The sequence below is a fragment of the Lonchura striata genome, chromosome 5 (genome assembly GCF_050655825.1).
Source record: "Lonchura striata isolate lonStrDom1 chromosome 5, ASM5065582v1, whole genome shotgun sequence".
Lineage (NCBI taxonomy): Eukaryota > Metazoa > Chordata > Aves > Passeriformes > Estrildidae > Lonchura > Lonchura striata.
In genome coordinates, this window is record NC_140707.1 from 49148017 (window position 1) to 49166737 (window position 18721).

The 18721-nt window shown below is 38.9% G+C and overlaps 1 long non-coding RNA gene across 1 annotated transcript in view; it reads left to right on the forward strand.

The window, feature by feature from the left end:
* Nucleotides 1–18721, forward strand: part of LOC146767362 (uncharacterized) — a 49192-nt gene that overhangs the window by 22779 nt on the left and 7692 nt on the right. The window contains exon 1 of the long non-coding RNA XR_014956055.1: nt 1–18415. This exon is cut by the window's left edge and continues 22779 nt beyond it. This is a non-coding gene — a long non-coding RNA (uncharacterized LOC146767362). The remainder of the gene's footprint in view (nt 18416–18721) is intronic.

An 18721-nucleotide genomic window follows, 5' to 3' on the forward strand; every position in this document is an offset into this window, starting at 1 on the left:
TGTTGCTCTTGTTTTTAAGGAAGGGACATGCATTTTGGAGAAAAGGGTTGATATAACTGTAGCTAAAATAATTGAGCTCTTAGTGAGGGAGTTCACATCTGGGAAGTTTTTGGATGGATCGATGGGAAAAAAACTAAGTAGAAGGTGGAACCCTGATGTTAAGCATTGGTGGCATTGCTACTAAAAGAAGAGGGAGTTTTTGTCTATTTGCCCTTGAAAAAGAGCCTGAAGTTGAAAGGAGTTACAAGAAAAAAATCTGTGAAATCTGCCTCCATTAAGAAAGTCTGTCTGCTGTAAGAGTGTAAAGAGCTACCATCTTTTCCATTTTACTAGAAGAAGACGAAGACCAGGCATGACTGTGATCTGTAATTTCTACAGAGAAATGATTTCTAATAGCCCTGGGCTCTTGAACTTTGCAGACCAAGACACAAGTAGGTAGGAAATATTCAGGCTAAAAAAAGGTGGTTTTACAATAATGCTAATTAACTTTCAGAACAACTTGCCAAGAGATAGAGTAGATTTTCTGTAATGTGAAATCTCTAAACAAGAGATTCTCTAAGAATATCCACAGGAATTACCAGCTGAAAACCTCTGTTGAATATCACACAGGGCAAGGATTAAGATAGTCCCTTCTGGCTGTAAATCTGTGTATATATATTTTAGATAGAGATGACAAAAAAAAAAAGAACAGGCTAGAAAGATGCAGAAGTTGACAGCAGAATAATCTGGTTACTGCAGATTTCATGCTTTAATATTCAGTCTTTGATTATATTTTTTCAGGACTGATCTTTAAAAGGATCAGGCCTTTAAAATTAAACTAAATCAAAAGATAATGTACGTGAAGGGATCTGCCATAAGATAGATTTTGTACATACAGCACAGCCACAAGTGCTGAGGCTGGGGAGGGAAAGTGGAGAATTTGTGAATTAGGATCAGGCAGCCAATCTGCTTATCTTTGCTGGGTTTTTTTAAAGCTATAGATTCCAAAGGGAATGTATTATATTTATATAGATGTATAGAAAGAGGCTTTTGCTCTGAACAGCTCCTAATGCAGGTGAAAACCATGTATTGATTACTTAAAGAAAGTTAAAATAAAAGCAATTTTTCCCCCATTTCCACACATTGCAGCTTTTGGCCTATCCACTCATAGCTAAAAAAGCATTCTTTCCTGATAATCAAGCTTCAGCTGTCTGAATTTCAGGCCGAGCCTCTCATCTTGAGCTTTGCTGAAGAGCTTCTTTAATTAACCATTATACCACAGATGTTATTGATTTTTTTTTTTTTTAAATCTGGTTGAAACATCATTGTGCTGGATCATCGCCAAGACGAAGGCCTGAATTTTTTGTGCACTGCTTTTACTCCTTCTGCATACCTTATTAGTCTCCACGTCTGTTAAGTGCAACCCTTAGTATTGACTCAGAAAATATCATTGATTTTTAGCCTTGCAGCCGTGATCTAAGGGCTCCTAATTTGGAATGTGGAAACCAGAGTTCAGCAAGAAGCTATATTACTGTACACTTCCTACAAGTAAGACCTTTCACTCTCTTTACCTTTTTTTTGCCAGACTTTTGATGCGGTTTAAAGTTCTTGGAATTGGTTGTTTTTCAAGAGGATTAGAGCAACATTTTCAAGATGTGTGCTTACATGTGTGTAAATAAGCATATGTTTATATATATTAAAAAAAAAAATAAGAGTAAATATAAAGTTTGAGCTGTAAAGGTGCTGGTCACCACAATGAATTCAGCCAGGTTGTGGCAGCTTAGTTCCTTTCCAAACCTGTTAGCTCACCTTTAGCAGCATAAGTATAATTCTGCAAGATAAATTTTGCTGCCTAGATTTCAAAATTTTGGTGGCATTGCTTTAAAGTTTTAAATAAGTGACTGTATTTTTTTTTTCTTTTTGTCTGTTATTGGGATACTCATGTCAGTTATTACAACTCTAACATCTTTGGTCATTCTTGAATTTCAAGACTCAGTTAAATCATTGTGGGGGGGAGGGTTTATGCTTTAGCTTGGGGGAGAAGCTGTGTCCAAGCCTTGAGTAATCTCAGCCTTCCTAACAACAGCACATTCCTTTCAAAACACGTCTTCCTCTGATGGCGAATTCAAGAACTAAAAGTACGACAATAGGTTCCTAAATTCTGATAAGATTTCTCTGAGTTTAGTGATACGTTATTTAAACATAATTTGAAGCTTTTAAAATACTGTAATGGCACCTCTTGACCTTTCCAAAATCACATGGAGCGAGAGATGGTGAAAAATGTTTATTTACTCTGCAGTAGAAGCTAAATCCCCGTTCCCCCTTAGAACCGGTAGTTCTTTTATGCTGGGTAACTCATGCATGGCACTTCCATTCTTCAAACAAGAGCTAGACAGTCCTACTTGAACTGCAGAAACAATGACCTGCAGTCTATCCTATGCCTGAGTGATAAACAACAATGCAGACCTCTTGACAAGCTCTGGCATCAAGCGTGGAGTCTTGCAGCTCAACATGTCTGCTGAACAGAAGTTAGAAAAAGAAAAGATCATCTTGTAAACAATTAATTAATGTTTGTCATGAATTATCATTTTTACTTCCTTCTCAAGAGGCTCAAAGGGAATAAAAAGGCATTTTTGCAGGTGGTGGCATTCAAAGTAAGGGCAATCAAATGTTTGAGAGCAGTGGCACAGCACTTTGAGTCTCTAAGGGTGAATGGTGCTAGGATTAGAGCACAGCAGGGGGTTGAGGGTTTCAGGTGTGAAGCTTAATGTTTGTGATCAGCAAAAAAAAGTCTTGAATTTATCTAAACTGCTCTTCTGCTAACAGTACTTCTAGCACATAAATGTTCTGAAAGTGACAAGTGTTCTCATTGCTCTTCTAATGCAAACATGATCTGCATTTGAAAGATGCATCCCTTTTGCCTAAATTAGAATGTGCATCACAAAGAGCGTAAGATGATGACCCAAAAACAGTTCTTTACACACACACACACACACACACACACACACACACACACACACAGTCTCTTTCTCTCTCTCTTTCACCTCCCCCCCCCCCCCCCTTTCAATTCAAGATACAGCCACCAAAATGCAAACTTCCACTCCTTTTTACACAGCTACAAGAGCTGCCACTCTGTCCATTATTCCGCCTGCACCGCAGGTTTGTAATTAGGATGCTTTACCACCGGTGCTTCAGTTCTTATCTAGCATCATTCACACAGAGTTTCGTGTCTTTGCAGCGCTGTGCCGAGCAGCTCAATTTTATTTCGGTCAAGCAGTTTTCAGGGATTTTATGCTGTGACATCCTAACGCATGCACACTCTCACCTCCTCCTCCTCCTGCTCATATTGCTGAGCACCACAGAGAAGATAGCATGATAGGAGTCCTAACAATAAGTTAAAGCTATTCTGAGGTTATTAGTGGGTTTAGGACTTGTGTAGGACATTTGCTAACTCTGGGGAGGAAAAAAAGTCTCAGTAAATAAGACTGATAAACAGATGGTACAGATTATTTTCTGTCCTTCCTAGAACCATCTATTTTGCCATTTTATAAAATATTTTTCCTCTTATTATCAGTAAATAAAATCTCTGTAAGCAGCAGAAAGAATCTGTCCCTAAGAGAAAAAGCATTGGGCAACATAGGGTAGAAATGAAAGCAGCAAACAAAAAAAGCCCTCAAATATATGTATGAACGTAGGAAAACCTTCATGGATCCTCTATTTTTGCTTCAAATGTTTTCATGATGCAATATGCTGCTAAAATTTGCTATCCAGAGGTAATGTGCTGCCTTGTAAAATTTGAGAACTATTGGGACAGTCTGCACTGTAACCGTAAAGGTAACTACATATATGTATATGTAAAATCCTACACCTCAACTGAAAACTCAGAAGAGAGTTTATTTGCTTTACAGCCCTAAGATGGCCCTGGAAGATCAGGTGAATCAGCTTTCAGTTCATAAGCTTGTCTATTTGTAAAATAAGATTTTTAATTGGTATAGAAGCCAGTTGTCTGGGGATTTTGATCTTTGTCTTTAATGAATAAAATAATTTCATGAGCTACTGTGAGATGTAAAAGAAAGAGGGATAAGGTAATATAGCTGCATTTTTTCCAGACTGTCAGATGGACAGATATGAACTGACAATAATTGATTAGTACATGTTTTCATCGGCTAATATCTTGTGTTCAAGGACTGGATTTCTATTCACCCTGAGGTCGTTTCACCTCTCTTTGGCAGAGTGTCAGGGACTCCATGACACAGCACTTTCTCAGCAGAAAAATCTCTATTTGTCAAAACAAATTAGTTCTAATCTGTGCTGCAGAAATGCCTGTTTCCATGCAGTGGTGACAGGAGAAAGCATCTCCACTCCAGTTCAGCACAGGGTGATGCTCTGTGGCAGTAACCAATCAGAGTTCTCACTCCACTTGGTTTAGGCAAGGGTCTGGACATGATCTTTGCTATTCCAGTAAATCTCTAAATGCCTCTTTTGAGTGCCCATCAGCTGGCTGGAGGGAGTCTCTGTCTGTCTCTCTGGTTTGGAGTTGTTCCTTTTTGGTTCACCCCTGACCCTCACTCACTCAAGCAGGGGGCTGATCCCAAGGAACCATTCATGTGTTCTCATCCTTCCTTGCTCGTTCTTTCTCGTTTGCTTGCTTTATGGAGTAATAACTAAATAAGAAAGAAAGGTTTCCTGAATCCAAATAAGTAATGGGGAGTTTGCAGCTCAGGAAAAGTTTTCTGACCAGCTTACAGCAAGTCCCACGCATTTCTGAATAGAGAACCCACGACTTGTGCCCCCACTTTAAAGACCCTTTCGCACCATCAAAGTGACTCAAGGGGTCCCAGAAATGACAGGGCCCTGGGCCAAAGTGTTTCTGCCAGATTTCTCTTTGCTGTCTGCTTGTTAAGGTGGAGGCAGGAAATAAAAAATACTAGAAAGTGCTGCTGGGCTGTTTGTTTGTTTGCTTGCTTGCTTTCCCCTCTCTTGTTCTGCCCCTCCTCTCCTGATTTCAAACTCTTCTGAAATAACTCATCCTCCCCCTCTCAGGGGGACTGATGTTTGGGGGGGCTGAACTGGGACCTTTCCTCTCCGTTGGTCAGGCCCAGTGTCAAAACACTCCGACACCTGGGAAGTCAGCTCGGCTGAATCCCGAGGCTTGCCAGTGCCAGTCAGCTGCTGTTTGAACTAAGTCCTGACCGCAAAATCAAAAGTGGGTCCAAAGAAAGCTGTAAACAGTGTGCAATGAGCCATTTGAAGGCAGCTGATGCCTCATTTGGGGTGACATGTTGTGGCTGATGAGTGTGGATGATGTGGGGTTTTCGATAAGTGCCTCATCAGTATCCTCATCATGATCGTGTTGCTCAGCCACGGCGTGTGCCCTGACTTGATTGTAATTGCCTGAATCTGCTCCTGCTGCTCAGGAGCGCACAGTAATATGCAATAAAACAGCAAGAAGTGAATGTTAACCATCTGAGTTCTGACATGGCTGCTTGCAGTTCAAGTTTTCCATTAAGGACAAAAAAATCTATATAGACATACAAATATGGATATATAATTGCATGTTTAGAATAATTATTGTTTGTATATGCAATAAACTCGTTTTATAAATAATGCATGATGGCCATATACAGATACATAGATTGTATACATCTTCCCCTGACACCTGTCTATACCGTATACAAATGAACATCACATGCTGATGGTGTGTGGGTAAAGAGCAGAGGGATGAACAGCATCAGGACCATACTACGACTCAAATTTTTAGAAAACTAAGGAGAACCTGTAGCTAAATCTATGCATAGTCTTTATAAATCTTAATAACACGTGTGCATACAGATAAGTAATTAATTTTTAGATGCAGCTAATCTACTCATGTAAATGTATGTGTGTGTGCCTGTGTAATTGTGCAGGTGTGTCTGGGTGGGATAAGGTACACATGCATATGTGCTTTGTACCACTAAATTAGTCTTTGGAGAGAACACAATTTATTTTCACAAGTTAGCTGGTTTTGATTAATCCCATAGAATCACTGGTTGGAAAAAGAACCTCAAAACAGTCAACAACAACAAAAAGCACATCCCCCTCCAAAAAAAAAAAAAAAAAAAAAAAAAGTCAAAACCAACCAAACCAACCAACCAACTCCCCAAAAAACCCCTCAAACAAACAAACAAACAAAAACTCAACAAAACAAAAAAATCCTGACAAAAACCCCACCAAAAAACCCCACAAGCCTATCCCACAAAGAAGCCCAAAAAAAACAAAACAAAAAACCTCCCAACCCCCAGACTTCCTGAGCCCTATGCCTGTGAGTCTGACAATGCAACGTGCTGAGAAATTTCTCCTGGGGGAAGCCTTTCAGATCAGAGACTTTTTGTAAGGTGGGAACTGTCATTACCCTGTTGGGGTCCCAATGCATGAGAAGGGTTCCAAGGCAGTGTGTTCATGCCCATCAGTGGCACAAATGTTGCTCTTGAATTTAAAATTATTCTCAGCTTAAGTTATAGGTCAGAAAAGTAACAAACCAAAGACATTATGGTTGTATAACTGTAATCTCTGGTGTCTCAGAGTGTAATACTACACCCTGGCAGTCAATAGCTTTGGGTTTCCTGTACACAGCTGGGCTTTTTTCAACACAGTTTAGACAGCGTTTAAATAATAAAATTTACACAAGCAAATTCTGTTTGCATTCTGTTAATGCTTGATGGATTGAACATGTGGGTTTTCCTCATCACAACTGTGTTATTTAAGCATCTCAGTGAAAGTGCAGAAAAATGTTTTGGAAATGTTATTTGCAGCTGTGGTTCCTACTGTGCATCATCCTGCCTGCTCTGTGGCTGCATACGGAGGGTGCTGCTGTAACATAGGGGTCCTGCTACACTGGGATAGAGAGAACAGTGTTAAAGTGAAGGTGGGTAGGAAGGAGGCTGTTATTTGCAGACCAAAATCAAGATGTTTTAAACCCTTTAAAAATAGTTCACTTTCCACAATTCAAGTGGAAATTGCACTGTGTTGGAAATGTCCTTAAAATCTTCATTATAGAAAACAAATCTATACAGATTAAACACTCTAAGTCTGACCATTTGAGAGGTAAGACAATCATTGTAATTATAAATACTTCTGTTGTCATGTGTGATCAAGTGGTTTCGCTGTTGTAGCTTAAATATATTAACTTTAACCCTTTTTAATTACGGATTTAGCACAATGGTGACAGAATCCCTCCTAGAATCCTGCATTCTCCGTGGGCCTCTCTTTATGCTCAAAATATGTAGACAAATAGAGAGAAATTCCAAGGAGGATAGAAAACATGACTGAGAAGTTGGAAGGATGTTTTTTGTGAGGAAAGATTAGAAGAATGAAATGGGCAGCTGTAGTTAAATGGGATTAAAAACAACTAATCTTCACAGTTTCTACAGTTTCAGGGGATGAAATTCATAATTTCTCTTAAATTAACTATGCTGCATTATCCAAACTTTTGTATCCGATATCTGATTAGTGCTTTAGTTGTTAAAAAATTACTTCTTCTATCAAAAATTATAATATTTCATAATTTTGTTAAAAGAACCTGTGTTCATTCAACAGAGCAAAATGATAACAAAGGGATGGGTTATAACTGGGTACAAGCATTCAGGGTGTTCAGATGAGGAGTGGCATTTCTTGACTTGGTAAATATTGATTCTGACTATCAGAAGAGAAAATGTTTTAGAACTAATGATAGCTGGGCACAAACCCAGATTTCCTCTCATTAGCAGTTACATGTAACAAATCAGTTTTTTGGAAGGGAGGTTAGGATCTCCCTTGCAAGAAACACAGACTACAAGTCTGGATTAAGAATTGGGACAAGATTTAGCAGTGAGAGAAACCTGACAACCACGAGTTACACAGGAGTTCTTGCATTTAGTAATTTTACTTCTCTTTATTTCTTTTAATTTTTTTTAAACGAAGTATTCTTTTCTTCACATGCACACAGCATTGCATGTGATTTATTATTATCATTAGAAACCACCTTGAGAAAAATTTTCCAGGAACTTTCTAGACATTCAGAAAGAGGCAGCATATGTCTTGAGGGTTTTTTTTTTTACTAATTTAAATTAACCCAAAAGAATTTAAAATAACTCAAAAGCAACAGATTTATATAAGCAAAAACCAGAATTAATGAAATTACAAATTGGACCCCACATCTTGGATCTTTCTGAAATCTAAATAGCAAACAAATACAGGGAAGATGCAGCCTTGTGTAAACTGGATGTTTTGTTAACATGACAGGATTAATACATCTTCACAAAAGAAATTTTCTTATAAAATGGAAGAAAATGTTTTCAGATTGCAGATTCTACTTAAAACCCATCACAACAAAAATGGTTTTTTCTCAACATTAGTGTAGCATCAGGACTCCTTTGCATAAAAGAAATGTTTCCTAAAAAAAAGATAGAAAGATAAGTACAGAAAACCAAATTAACAAATGCAAAACCCCACCCAGGATGATAAACTAAGATTCAGTGTAAACCAATTGTAAAAATTATATTTCTAGCCCTTATGTTTATAAACAAATGTACTGGTCCAGCTTTTTTATCTCTCGTTTTTCAAACTCCTGTCTAGTCCTGTATATGCCAGCTGGGATCAAGCAATTTGGTACATTTGGATGCTACCTCTAACTCCAGCCTTGTGCTCTGACCCTGTCCAGTACAGAAATGTTAATGTAGCACTTCTTGATCAAATTACCAAATAAATCCTGCCAGATCCATGCTGGGCTGCAAATTCATCCTTTCCTCCCCACTGTAATCCCCTGTTCCTGCAATGCAGACAATACTACCCCCAATTTTGTTTTCCTCTGCACGAGCTATATTCCCAGAAGAGTGGAAGAAGCTGCCTAGTGGGCTAGATATACTTACCAGATTGCCAGCCTTGAAACAAAGGAAATTTCCTGAGATATTGATTTTGCTCAAGGCAATATCATAATGACCATACAAGGAGTTAATTATCAGTAATGGGCAATTTAATGCTGGGTAGGAAGAATGGCATCAGATAAAAATACGATTGCCCAATAGTAATGTTAGGAGTAATTCACATCTCCTTGTGAGTTGAAAAGGGTATTTGACTCATAAAAAACCTATTATTTTTTTAATGAACAGTAAATTCAAAATTAAACTTGGAATGAAATTCTTAATTATTCAGAATCACACTGTTTTCACAGTATATGTGAAGGCTGCAAGGAAGAAACATGGACATGCTGCACCTCAGGCTCTGTTTGTAGAGCTTTACTCCTGCTCTGCAACGACTGCTAAAGCCAGCTCAGAAGAGGGTGATTTGTAGCCCATCTCCTCCAAGGGAGTTTCAGGCTTTCCCTTTTACCAGGCCTTGTTTTTCAATTCGGAGTGCAAGCCTGCTGCACACCTGAGGCTAACTCCTTGCCACCGCACGTGAGGCATCTCGCAGCACCAGCAGGGCTCAGGGGGCTTTACCACCCCTTGCCCACTTTGTGCAAAGGCCAAATGTTATCTCCATATTACGTCCACCAGCAGCATCCCTTCCCCAGCAGCATCCCCTCCCCAGCAGCATCCCTTCCCCAGCATCATCCGTTCCCCAGCATCATCCCTTCCCCAGTAGCATCCCCTCCCCAGCAGCATCCCCTCCCCAGCAGCATCCCTTCACCAGCAGCATCCCTTCTCGTGCTGCTGGCACGGTCCCCGCAGGGCCCTGTGCTCAGAGCAGGGGCAGAGCTCAGCCTGCACTGCCATGGGCAGCTCTGGGCCCTGCAGCTGCACTCCTGGTGAACTTTTCTCTTGCTAAATGATGGCAAGGGAAGGGATTGTTTTTGCCTCTCTGTGGTGGGTGTTCCGCCTTCACCCTGAACACATGTCCCAAATATTTCCATGTTCTCAAGATATCTTCAGAGATAAGGGGTTATTTAACCCTGCCAAACTGTGGCGTTTGTTCTACACAATGTATAACTGGCAAATATTTATGTGATTAACATCTGAATTCAAGCATACTTTAGGAGTACAAAGATGTGATTAGTCTTACCAGAATATGAATTTTTTAATGGACGTGGCTCCCACTTTCCAGCAAAGATTTAATAGCTGAGTCCTGCAGAGAAGTCTTCATTTACTGAACTTTCATAGCTTAAAAAATATCCCAGGGTACATTTTCTAGCACGCAGCATGGCACAACACAGAAATTAAATGAAATACAGTTTTCAAAATGAACGAACAAAGTGCGTATTGTCACAACCTTGATTCTTTCCATTTTTTAGCCAAAATCATATAGATGACTGGCACTGACAATGGGCATAACTCTGGTGGTTGAAAGCAGCATAATTTCTTTTCAGCCTGATGATCTGGAAGCAGGGCTATGAGGCTCTGAGCACACCTTGGGGGACCTCCTCAGCCTCCTGCACTGCAATGGAAATCTGCTGGCATGTCCAGCATGCAGGGACAAGGCATGGAGGCAGACAGGCTCACAGAGCTGTTTCAGAGCCTCCTCAATCCCGATGCACGCAGGTAGATGGGGCAATGACGTGAGCCCTTCCCTTTTGCCCTACCACGTACATCTGTGGCTTCTGCTGAGTTCCAGCTCAATGTAGGTGACTCTGACCCCTCCCACCACCTAAGGACCTGTTCTCCCAGTACACTAGCTCTGCTGAAAGTTCCTGAGCTGCAGGAGCCAGCCATCAGGACTTCCCATGAACTTCTCCCAGTCTGATTCTTAACCAAGTGTACCTTTTCTTCCTTCACACCATTATCCTAAGATCAGAAAGTGGCTCCCAAGCTACATACAAGAGGGCAGAGATCAATTTGCATGTCAGTGTGTTTGGAGATAAATGAAAATAAAATAGCAGAATAATCTCAAATTGCAAAACCCACCCCCTTCTTCCATTTCCTCAAACAGTTAAGTAGACTCAAAATGCAAAACTCAAAAAATTTCAAGTTGGTTTTGGGAAGAAAATCCAAACAAAACAAAAATATATAACATGTTTTGTCCCTAATGATGATGAGGACAGTCAGTGGCCACAAGAATTGCCTTCCATGTGCTATTGAGGATTCAGCCTACAAATATGATACAAGTAGCTGGGTGTGCAATAACTGCAGAATCAGCATCTTGTTTTGAAAGGACTCCTGCAAACCCTGCAGGAACATTTCAGTACTAGATGGTGTTGCTATGGGCACCAAAAGGAAGCTTAATATAAGAGAAACTGTCTTAGGAATTCATGGGGGTTGGGTGCAAACAGTTTACGTACATAAGAACCGGAATGTCCCTGGCACTAAAACGCAAATAGCTTTGGGGTTTTTTTGTGTTCTGCTAATAACATTTTACTGTAGGTCTTTTCAGAGGGACAATATAAGTCAGAACATTTTTGTAGAAGTTGCTTAAAGTGAAGTATAGGTAATCAAATTCTGTAAGGTATATCTGCATCCTGTGTAGCAGGAGCATAATGAAATCTGGATGCTACAGACATATAATTGCTCTGTAAAGACAGATGTTAAAATGGGAAGGGAAAATGAGGGAAATTAAAGAGCTGCAGTTCCCTCTAGTATTCAGGAAAGAGGATGCCACTCTGCATTTGAGTGCAGTTCAAACTTTATTCAAGAATCACATTGGCAGGGGACAGCCAGATGATTTAATTCATGGCTAGATTTCTCCCATTCTGGCTCTCTCTCTGCCAGTGTAGGCTACCTAAGTGGATGAAAAGGAAAAAAAAGTAACCAGTGTAGAATAACAGCAAGTATATCTCAAGACAGACAAAGAGAATGCAAAATTAAATTCTTGATGTGAAAAGAATGGGACAATGAGCCCCTCTCCCCAAGATACCTTCAGAGAGGTTCCATTTCAATGCATTCTTTCTTGCTTGCTTGCACTATTTTTCATTGATGCGTACCAAAGAAAGCCTGAAAGCCTTTTATTTTTTCTTATTTTCTTTTTCTTTTTACTATATGATATAAGTTCCTTTTTTAAAATATTATTTTCCTGCCAATGTTAAAGCATTTCCCATTTTTCTAGTTTGCTTCTGACACCTAGCTGCTGTCAACAATGCTTCCCACTGAATCACTTCTTTCATCTATTCAGCTTGTTTTTTCCTTTATCTCCTCTCCCCCCTTCACCAGTTTACCTCTCATTAACCCTCAGGGTTCCAAACATATTGTCTCTCTCCCAAAGATACATATTTTTATTCAGACATAAGTAATTTTTGCTTGCTAGCTTCTTTTGCTTGCTAGCTTCTTTTGCTTGCTAGTTTCCATAATTCTCTAATAGAATAGCTGTGTGTAGTACAATAAACCAAGAGACTAATTTATACTTGTGCATTGTACACTGTTCCACCTCACCTTTTCCATCTCTGAACTGATAGCCACATAAAATCTCATTCTTCTTCAATGGAGGAATATAGTTCAATCCACTTGTAAAAATCTGCTTGACTAGCAGTTTTGCTTGATCAAAAAAAATTATTTTCTAAGAGTCACTTTAACTGATTGTAATATATTTAAAATCCGGGTTTAATTTGCAAAAATAGTAGTACATTAAGCTTAGCTTCTGCTACTTTGAGATATACAGGAGGTTTCTTGGAAACAATGTTTCTTTTACCTGCACTGATATATTTATGGCTCGTTTTCAGCCATATAACTGCCTTTAATTTTCTGAGGATGAAAAATAAGCAAAACCAGGAGATCTACTGCCTGAGTTTTAGTTAGAACTTCTGTGCTTGAAACTGGTGAAAGCAGCTGGAAATATATCCAGCTACTCATGTGGAAAACCCTCTCTGCTATCCCTCCAATTAATTGTGTAAACCAGGTCCAATCATGAAGTCAGATAAAATTCATATAAAGTTTTTAAAAATGTGTGTTGTATAGCATGAGATGAGAATGTGAGTTCAGATACACACAGAGAAGGCTCATTGCTCATCCTGATAAATACCATACATGTGTCAATAAATTTACATAGGCATATATGTTAAAGAAAAAATAAGTTAATAAATAGGACACTATGTCAAAATATTCAGAATTCATTATGGATGTAAAAAGAAAACATTTTGGAAAACACATTTCTTTCTTGCTCTTCTGTGTGTTATTAACATTGGCTCTAAATAGAGATTATTCAAGAGCCATAGAAAGGTTTGCTTTGTTAATAGGTTAATGGGTGTGTTTGTTGGAATCAGATGGAAGTTTCTATGTGTGAATATCTCAACTTCAAAACTTACAGCTGGATGATCTGATGTTTATAGAACACAAATGATTCTTTTTTAATTTAGGCAACATTTCTCTTGATTTTATTATGTAACTAATCATTATCATTTGCCCATGCAAAAAAAAATCCATTAAAAACAGAGCAATACATTCATATTTTTAAATAAAATGCTTACACTGGTTTATGGTAAGCTTTCTCAAAATTTAGTAAAATCCTAGCATAATTTAGTGCAGCCTCTGAGCAAAAGCAAATTACATCCAAGAACATTCTCATGGATATTAAAAAATAATTGCCTTCACTAAAAATTTCAAGTTTCTGCCAGGAGCAAAATAAACACCTAAGTTACATTTTGTGCAAGTGATTCTTGCTAAATTAATATTTAGAGATACTCGGTCCTTCATAACTTAATCACTCCTTCATCTTATACTTAGTACTTTACAAGGCTGGTTTTCTATTACAGAGGAACTTACTGCTGTATCAAAGACTTAATTGAGCTCCTTTAAAAAAATCATGATTGTCACTATAAAATCATGCATCCGCAGTAAGTGTGTTTATAGAGAACTTACAGCTTTAGATTTCACTTAGGAAAAAAAGCCTTATACTTTCCTGCAGGTTCTGAATGCAGATTTACTATAAAATAAGTGAATAATAATACCAGGTTATTTTGGAAAGTGTTCTTTCATGCAATCCCTGCATTTAGCACAATCCCAAAATGGCAGCCCAACAGGTGGTCCTTTCATAGCCTTCAGCCCAAACAATCGGGACAAAAAGGACACCAAGAATCGAATGTTCTTCAGGATTTAAAAAGCTGTTCACTTCCCTTTGTTCATTTTCAGATTTAGCCATGTTCATTATTGTTGAGCCACAAATGCAGGACATTCTTTTTTGACATTTTTCCATAAATAGACACTGACTGGGGCTGACTAGCCAGCTAGCTGCTTTGTCACATGCAAGCGGAAACTACTTCACAAAGCAAATGCATTCCTGTTGCCTCAATGGCCCCGGCAAGCACCGGTTGTGACATGCGGCAAATCTGGCAAAGTCTAGGTTAACAAAAGTATGGGTGACAAAGGCTGAAGTTTCTCTTCCTATATTTTCCTCCACAGTAAGTATTTAATTCTGGCCTAATGAATTTGCCTGGAAGACTGGGTGTCACATTGACAGCCTCTTGAATGTCTGAAAATATACTTTTGCTTTGTGGGCTCTCTTCGGAGGGAACAGTTAGTTAACTGGTAATGACAGACTTCAGGGGTGAGATCTAAGATGAAATACTTGTTTCTCAGTATTTTGAAAGTTGTGAAAGTTACTCGTTACAATGATCTCAATCTCAACATCCGTAACAAAAGATGGACCCAGTCCTATGGGTCTTTAATGATGCAAGAAGCCCTTACAGCTGCCTTCACTGTGCTGCAGGGAATTACACAAGTAATGGGCATAGAAGCACCAATCAAGCTTCTTCCTTCATGTGTATGAATAAGCGTGTAAAACACATCATAGAAAAGGCAGAGATATAATCTGTGCAAGAATAGTAAATTAATTTATCTTCAAATTTTTAAATTGTCAAGTTAAATCCTCTCCTGCTACTGTGTACTTTAAATGGAGTACACACTGCAGTGGGGCTTTTTGTTTTGTTCTTGGGGGCTTTTTGTCTGCTCTCTCTCTCTCTCTTTTTTCTTTTCTTTTTTTTTTTTTTTTTGTTTTTTTTTTTTTGTTTTGTTTTGTTTTTGGTATTTTTACATCTCCTGCCAAATTCAAAATTTCCAGGGTCTTCCACTGCTATTATCTTGGAGATTTTCCAATGCTCATCTGAGTCCAGGGCTTCTGACACCCTGGGCATGCCAGAATAATGTGGATGAGATCTGTGTAGCAGTTCTGGTGTGTGGACTGAAACTTTGATACTTGACCCTTGTTAACCTGTTAGATTGAAATTTAACATTGTTAACCTCTTACTTTTAACATTAATTTTTTAGTGGAAAATGTGACTTGCTTCAAACTGTCTCATGAAAAGACAGGTTGCAGATAAAAAGAAAAGATTAATACATTTTAATTTTAAAACATCTATGTGCAGAATTACGTATAAAAGTTAAAAAATATATTTGATCACTGCTGATAACAATTCCAGTACAGTCAAGCAAACACGTGTCTCTCAAGCCCTACTGCTGCCAAAGGCAACAGCACAGTCTAGCAAAAAGCACTCTTTAGGTACAGACATGGTCTTGAGTGTCTTAGTGAGGTAGCAGCTCTGCTGGGCAGTGAATTTTTCCTCTTGAGTTCAAAAACCTGAAATCAGCAGTGGAAAAACTGAGTTAAATAGGTTTGTTAAGGAAGCTGATGTTCAGTGCCATTTGTCATCCAGATGTTTGTTCCATGGTTTACCTGAGCTCACTGTATGTGGAGGACACAGTTTATAAATTAATTAAAGGACAAAAGCTTGTAATAACCTGAGGATACTTGGGTTTCTCATTGTGGGTCTCCCCTTCTGGGGAAAATGTCCACTGGGTGTTTTCTTTGCAAACCTTCAGGAGGGCTGAGTCCTTGTGGTGCACCTCCAAAAGAGGAGAATCCTGCCTTTCTCTGTAGTTACAAAAGCAAAATTGTTCAGCTTTTCAATATATCAATGTAAAATCCATAACACTCATCGATTTCAGGGGGAAATCAGTTAGTAAAATATTTAGGCAACAACCAGTCAAAATTATTATTGTGTGCTAAATGATGAATAAGCATTGTCAGAGAATTTTGGCTTGTTTCAACCACAAAGTATCAGAAAAGTTACACAAAAAAAATTACACAAAAGAGGGACTTGATGCTCTTTCTCTAAAGTCTTCTCTTTATTTTAAATTTTATTCTAATCTATAATTCCAAATTTTCCTAACAACTGTTTTAAATCAAACTATCTTTCATTAATAATAATATTTTTACAAAACAGCCGCATACAAAATCCAAATTTCAAGGTAAAACCCGAGGGAAAAAATGTAATTCACTTTGTGTGGGAGTGTGATTTAAGGGAAGAAAAGTAGGAGTCACCGGATGCAGAGAAACTTCACTCGAATATATCAAACAGCACTGGAAGTCAATTAATGAGGAGGTAGAAGCAGGGAAGCATTCAGCTTTACCTCTCTCCAGACAGCAATAAATCTCTTGCAAATTTAGCTGTCAGAAATGATTGCTTTGTTTTCGACAAGTGGCATTACTTCCTCTTATACTGGAATTAAAATTGATTGAAATTGATTCATGACTTTTCAATATTTCCCACACCCCTTCATTCCTTTAAATTTGAAAACATTATTTCTGTGAAACAAGAACAGATAAAAACAGTGTTTCTGGATTTGGTTGTTGTTTCTTTCTTTGAGACATCTAAGCATTAAGATGAGAGGGAGACTGATAATTAATTTTCCTTCAACGAAATGCTTTCAGAAACTATGCATTCCTAAGGGAATGCATTTTCCAAATAGTTTTTTACTGATTTTTCTGGGTCAAAAAATAGGAACAGAATAATCATAAATTCTTAAGCAGCCACACAGAATGGTTCAAATCAGAACAAAAGTTTTGCTATGCTGCTTGTGAGGATTTGCCATTTGAAGCCTTGTGCTTTCAGACCCACCTGGATGAAGGGCAGTGAACAAGCAGTGCTGCCAAGTGCTGGGACTGGCCCAAGGAGGGGGCCAAGGAGGAAAACCTGCTCCAGGCAGGGACCCACATGGGAAGGCAGAGTGCACTGGTGGTTCAAGGAGCTTGTGACAACATTTTGTGGTGAAGCTGCCTGCATGCACAGCTCTCCCTGCACTCCTTTGGTTTCAGCAGCTGTAAAACTGCTCTTGCAGCAGCAGAATACAGTAAAATTCAGGTGTCTTTATAGCATTGCTAAGAAAAGAACATATTGAAAAGTCTGCTTATTCTTGTTCCAGGTACCATTTTAAGTGCAGGACCTAAATGCATCCTGAACATTCCTTGATTCATCATGACACCAACCTTGTAAGACAGCTGGTTTCCATTTACCTACAGGGAACTGAGGGATAAAACATGGAAAGATCAATTGGCTAGCACAGAGCTTCACCAGTAACGTGAGGATGGGGAAAGCCCTGGATCAGTCCCTGCTAAATCTCAACAGAGAGCTGTAACCATGATAATATCTTTTCTCCCAGAATATAGATGTTTTGTATTTAGTCTAATTTAATTATCTGTTTTTCACTGTTTCTATGCCCTTGTATTTTAGGCCTTTGCTGACTTCAGCCATAGAACCCCACATGACATCAGGATATGTTGCTTTAAAACTGAGACCAGCATGTCATCCTTATAATGACACACTGGCAGCAGTTCAAGGACATCCCATATATCAGTGGGATTTTTCATATGTTCCAAGCAGTGAATAATTAGAAGATCACCAAAAGCTTAGCAGAAAAGTGGAGGACAAGGGCTGTAATTTGAGCAAGGGAGAGCAGGTGGGAAGGGGACCTATGATTGCATAGCTAACTTATCAAGAATGGGAGTGACTAAAATAAATACAAAGCAGCTGGAGTCACAGGGAGCATTCTGGGATAGGCTGAGAAGGATGGCAGTGTTTCTTTCTTGCCATGAAGGTATGCCATGTTCTTGGTGATTAGATCCTGCTAAACTTGTTTTTTAAATCTTGCTGTACTAAATTTTTTCCCTCAGAAGAACACAAGGAAGTAACATTCACTGTTGCCACACAGCAGTCTTTGGATAACTGACATAGTGAAAGGATATAATAAATATTTTGTAATTTATAAATTCAATGGAGTTACAAAAATGACTAATTTCCATTTAAACTAGATTGTGAAGCTGATTCCTTTCTTAATTAATCCGCCAAGAACCCTGAACCCTTGTTATAAGCTGCAACATTGATATTACTTGAGAGAAAATTGGTTCCTGAAGCCTGTAACCGTTGCAGGCAGAATCATGGAGCTCTGTGTCGCTAGGAGTCAGAAATGCCTTTTTCTGAGAGGTTCTGAGGGACTAATAGTCTGCTTTTCTTCTGCACAGAAACAGCTCTTCTGTGTGCATTTAATGACCTGATAACCTTTAGACTTCTGGGTGCCTGTGCAACCTGCAGCAGCAGCAACCTGTCAGAGTCACGTAACCAGAATTGGTTCCTTCCTCCCTGTCAGAATGCTTTTCTTTGTTTTCATCTCCTCTGTGCTAACAGCCCTCCTGTGTAGCATCCTGCAAGGTCAATCTCTGGCACTCTCCTTTGGCACATCTCGTAACACCCTGGTCTCTTCTCTACCTGTACAGCTATCTGTGCTGGGTAAGTGTCTTCTCTTCTGCAGCTCCAATACCTGGAACAACCTTACTTTGTCTCTTGTTGACTCTCTGTCTTGTTTCAAATTGCATTTTGAAATAGCTTTTCACCTTTGCTATATCTATTTTTTTTGTTCACTGCTGGCTTGACTTGTAATTGCATTAGAGGCCCTCAGTGAAGCACTTTGCCACAGCTAAAAGACAAGTCCATATACACATGTCCAGTATTAAAGGGAAATTCACAGGCCAGAAGGTTTTCATTTGGTACATGCTGTTGTAAAAACAAAATGGAGATTAAACACTCCCTGCAAGT